Raw genomic sequence first — 5,325 nt, 5'->3', positions numbered from 1 at the left:
AAGGATCATTAGTGGCCAAGTGATCCTTCCAGAAGTCCGAACCTGCGGGTTGAGACTTCGGCACAAGTTGCCATATGATAATTGACGAAACACTATAGAAGTCCGAACCTGCGGGTTGAGACTTCGGCACAAGTTGCCATATGATAATTGACGAAACACTATAGAAGTCCGAACCTGCGGGTTGAGACTTAGGCACAAGTTGCCTTATACATGACTTTGAACAAATACACAAGTCCGAACCTGCGGGTTGAGACTTAGGCACAAGTTGCCTTATACATGACTTCGAACAAACACACAAGTCCGAACCTGCGGGTTGAGACTTAGGCACAAGTTGCCATATGAAAGTTGACGAAACACTAACAAGTCCGAACCTGCGGGTTGAGACTTAGGCACACGTTGCCTTATACATGACTTCGAACAAATACACAAGTCCGAACTTGCGGGTTGAGACTTAGGCACAAGTTGCCTTATACATACATTGGCCAAATAAACAGAAGTCCGAACCTGCGGGTTGAGACTTAGGCACAAGTTGCCATATTATATTCGATCAAACACTAAGTAGTCCGAACCTGCGGGTTGAGACTCAAGACCGTAACAAGATGTCACTATACAAGTCCGAACCTAAGGGTTGAGACTTAATGCGATCTAGATACCAAGTTGACATCCAATACCTGTTGAGCAAAACCAAAGATTCCCTGTTCTCGAATGATTACACTATATAACAGGGAATCATGAAGAAATCAAGCAAGCGTGAAACAAAGTCATCACTTGGGCATGCTCGATAGCCAACCACATGACCTTAACCTAAGAGAGCATGCAAACCACATGATACCTATAAACGATTAACCCGCCCTAGTTCAATCGTTCACCAAGTGATGACTTCAGTATGGCTAAGAGAAAAACTTTTAAATGGGAAAAACTCTAAGTCCGAACCTCCGGGTTGAGACTTCCGCGTCGGAGGTGGGCGCACCTCCTATCCGAAAGATGGTGAATCAGGGGTGTTCGATCAGCAATGGTCGGATGCCCCGTCGTAGTCCAACTATGACAATCAAAGTCAAGACCTCCGGGTTGAGACTTTCCGCGAGTACAAGCATAAAGGAACACGGACCAAGCCGTACCGAGAGAATCGGTACTAGAGCCCTCGTGGTTCTACATTGAGAGAGCCCTCGTGGTTCTCATTAGGGGCTTTATGCAAGTCGTACTCAATACTGTGGTGTGAAGTATAAAGTAGTCCTCGCCTGGTCCACGCTGCTTCGGCGGTCCTGGGTAAGATAGTTAATTCTAGCTTGCCCTATAGTGGAATGAGGACACTTAATGCTTCGTCTTTTAGCGGCGGCTAGACTCCTCCTCACGGGGAACGAGTTGACGCACACAGCGGCGGCTTACGCACTATGGCAATCATGGATGCCTGAAGATTCCGTGAAGTTCTCCCCTGGTCCACGCTGCCTCGGCAGTCCTGGGTAAAATGGAATATTTCCAGCTTGCCCTATAGTGGAAGAGGACTATCCAACAATACAAAGTCAAGACCTCCGGGTTGAGACTTTCCGCGTCGGTGGTGTCGCGCACCGCCTATCCGAAAGATGGTGTAACAGGGGTGTTCGATCAGCAATGGTCGGATGCCCCGTCATAGTCCAACTATGACAACCAAAGTCAAGACCTCCGGGTTGAGACTTTCCGCGTCCGGAGGTACGCGTACCGCCTACCCGAAAGATGGTGTGCTTCTGGGGTATTCGATGAGTCGGATACCCCGTCGTAGTCCAACTATGACAATCAAAGTCAAGACCTCCGGGTTGAGACTTCCGCGTCCGGAGGTACGCGTACCGCCTACCCGAAAGATGGTGAATCAGGGGTGTTCGATCAGCAATGGTCGGATGCCCCGTCGTAGTCCAACTATGACAATCAAAGTCAAGACCTCCGGGTTGAGACTTTCCGCGAGTACAAGCATAAAGGAACACGGACCAAGCCGTACCGAGAGAATCGGTACTAGAGCCCTCGTGGTTCTACATTGAGAGAGCCCTCGTGGTTCTCATTAGGGGCTTTATGCAAGTCGTACTCAATACTGTGGTGTGAAGTATAAAGTATAGAGTCCTCCACTGGTCCACGCTGCTCCGGCGGTCCTGGGTAAGATAGTTCATTCTAGCTTGCCCTATGTGGAAGAGGACTCAATACCCTACCTGTTGAGCTTGAAACAAAGTCATCACTTGGGCATGCTCATATTGCCATACACAATTACATTATATTCGAATGAGCATGCAAGCGACCCTATATAGACCGAACCAAAACGATAGATACCGCCGTAGTTCACCCCAACCAAGTGATGACTTCAGTATGGCTAGTGTGTGAAGTATAAAGTATAGTCCTCCCCTGGTCCACACTGCTTCGGCGGTCCTGGGTAAGATAGTTAGTTCTAGCTTGCCCTATGTGGAAGAGGACACAATACTTAATACTTAGAGTACAAGCATAAAGGAACACGGACCAAGCCGTACCGAGAGAATCGGTACTAGAGCCCTCGCGGTTCTACATTGTGAGCCCTCGTGGTTCAAACTAGATACTTTATGCAAGGCGTACTCAAAACTGTGGTGTGAAGTATAAAGTATAGTCCTCATCTGGTCCACGCTGCTTCGGCGGTCCTGGGTAAGATAGTTAATTCTAGCTTGCCCTATGTGGTAGAGGACACAATACTTAATACTGTGGTGTAATGGACAAGGTATAGTCCTCCACTGGTCCACGCTGCTCCGGCGGTCCTGGGTAAGATAGTTCATTCTAGCTTGCCCTATGTGGAAGAGGACTCAATACCCTACCTGTTGAGCTTGAAACAAAGTCATCACTTGGGCATGCTCATATTGCCATACAATATTCCATTATCTACTAATGAGCATGCAGCTATATGATATTAACCTGTAAACGATTACCCCGCCGTAGTTCAGCGCTTCAACCAAGTGATGACTTCAGTATGGCTAGTGTGTGAAGTATAAAGTATAGTCCTCCCCTGGTCCACACTGCTTCGGCGGTCCTGGGTAAGATAGTTAGTTCTAGCTTGCCCTATGGTGGAAGAGGACACCATACTTAATACTGTGGTGTAATGAACAAAGTATAGTCCTCCACTGGTCCACGCTGCTTTGCAGTCCTGGGTAAGATAGTTAATTCTAGCTTGCCCTATGTGGAAGAGGGCATACAAGACAAAGTATAGTTCTCCCCTGGTCCACGCTGCTTCGGCGGTCCTGGGTAAGATAGTTAATTCTAGCTTGTCCTATGTGGAAGAGAGCATACATGAACCAAGAACGAAGGTTATGATCGAGGAATGATTCGACAACTAACCGATGGTATGAAATGTGAAGAATTCAAGCAAGCACACAATCAAGTCATCACTTGGGCATGCTCGATAGCCAACCTCATGACATTAACCTAGTAGAGCATGCGAAAACCAATATATATACAAGTAATGTAAACGATGCCTCCCTAGTTCAGCGCTTCAACCAAGTGATGACTTCAGAATGGCTAAATCAAATCGGTTCAAAACATACCATCGGTACCCTATTGAAACACACAAGTCGATATCAAACCTCTTAATTGTGTAGTCCTCCACTGGTCCACGCCGCTGCGGCGGTCCTGGGTAAGATAGTTCATTCTAGCTTGCCCTATGTGGAAGAGGGCACATTACTCAATACTGTGGTGTTATGAACAAAGTATAGTCCTCCTCTGGTCCACGCTGCTTCGGCGGTCCTGGGTAAGATAGTTAATTCTAGCTTGCCCTATGTGGAAGAGGGCATACAAGACAAAGTATAGTTCTCCCCTGGTCCACGCTGCTTCGGCGGTCCTGGGTAAGATAGTTAATTCTAGCTTGCCCTATGTGGAAGAGAGCATACATGAACCAAGAACGAAGGTTATGATCGAGGAATGATTCGACAACTAACCGATGGTATGAAATGTGAAGAATTCAAGCAAGCACACAATCAAGTCATCACTTGGGCATGCTCGATAGCCAACCCTATGACATTAACCTAGTAGAGCATGCGAAAACCAATATATATGTAAACGATGCCCCTCCCTAGTTCAGCGCTTCAACCAAGTGATGACTTCAGAATGGCTAAATCAAATCGGTTCAAACCATACCATCGGTATCCTATTGAAACACACAAGTCGATATCAAACCTCATGATTGTGTAGTCCTCCACTGGTCCACGCCGCTTCGGCCGTCCTGGGTAAAATGGAACATTCCAGCTTGCCCTATGTGGAAGAGGGCACATTACTCAATACTGTGGTGTGAAGTATAAAGTTCAGTTCTCCCCTGGTCCACGCTGCTTCGGCGGTCCTGGGTAAGATAGTTCATTCTAGCTTGCCCTATGTGGAAGAGGACACTTCATACTTCGTCTCTAAGCGGCGGCTTGACTCCTCCCTACGGGGAACGGGTTTACGCGCACAGCGGCGGCTTACGCACTATGGCAGTCATGGATGCCTTACGTTTCTATGAAAAGTGTGTTCCTCCCCTGGTCCACGCTGCTTCGGCAGTCCTGGGTAAGATAGTTAGTTCTAGCTTGCCCTATGTGGAAGAGGACACGTAGACTTACTGTGGTGTGAAGTATAAAGTTCAGTTCTCCCCTGGTCCACGCCGCTTCGGCCGTCCTGGGTAAAATGGATTCATCCAGCTTGCCCTATGTGGAATGAGGACACTTTATGCTTCGTCTCTAAGCGGCGGCTTGCTCCTCCCTACGGGGAACGGGTATACGCGCACAGCGGCGGCTTACGTTATGGCAGTCATGGATGCCTTACGTTTCCATGAAAAGTGTGTTCCTCCCCTGGTCCACGCTGCTTCGGCAGTCCTGGGTAAGATAGTTAGTTCTAGCTTGCCCTATGTGGAAGAGGACACGTAGACTTACTGTGGTGTGAAGTATAAGGTTCAGTTCTCCCCTGGTCCACGCCGCTTCGGCCGTCCTGGGTAAAATGGATTAATCCAGCTTGCCCTATGTGGAATGAGGACACTTTATGCTTCGTCTCTAAGCGGCGGCTTGCTCCTCCCTACGGGGAACGGGTATACGCGCACAGCGGCGGCTTACGCAAGTTAGTCACCCTCGGCAGTGGATCACTCGGCTCATGGATCGATGAAGACCGCAGCTAACTGCGCGTCATAATGTGAACTGCAGGACACATGAACATTGATAAGTTGAACGCATATTGCACGTCGTGGGAACCTACCATGATGTACAGATGACTGAGCGCTTATATTTGAGAAATGTATCGCATACATTTAACTACGCCGTGACACCCGTCACGAGACGTGCACCATGATGTTAACTAGGGTCGCGACGACCCGCTAGCATTAAAGAA

At 48.2% G+C, this 5,325-nt stretch overlaps 1 non-coding gene across 1 annotated transcript; it reads left to right on the top strand.

The window, feature by feature from the left end:
• Nucleotides 1-5,064: 5,064 nt before the first annotated feature.
• Nucleotides 5,065-5,219, top strand: LOC131292390 (5.8S ribosomal RNA). The gene has a single exon (XR_009190037.1). It is a non-coding gene; the product is annotated as a 5.8S ribosomal RNA (ribosomal RNA).
• Nucleotides 5,220-5,325: the final 106 nt, after the last annotated feature.

Source organism: Anopheles ziemanni (genome assembly GCF_943734765.1).
Source record: "Anopheles ziemanni chromosome X unlocalized genomic scaffold, idAnoZiCoDA_A2_x.2 X_unloc_54, whole genome shotgun sequence".
Lineage (NCBI taxonomy): Eukaryota > Metazoa > Arthropoda > Insecta > Diptera > Culicidae > Anopheles > Anopheles ziemanni.
This window is presented reverse-complemented; position numbering and strand designations above follow the sequence as displayed.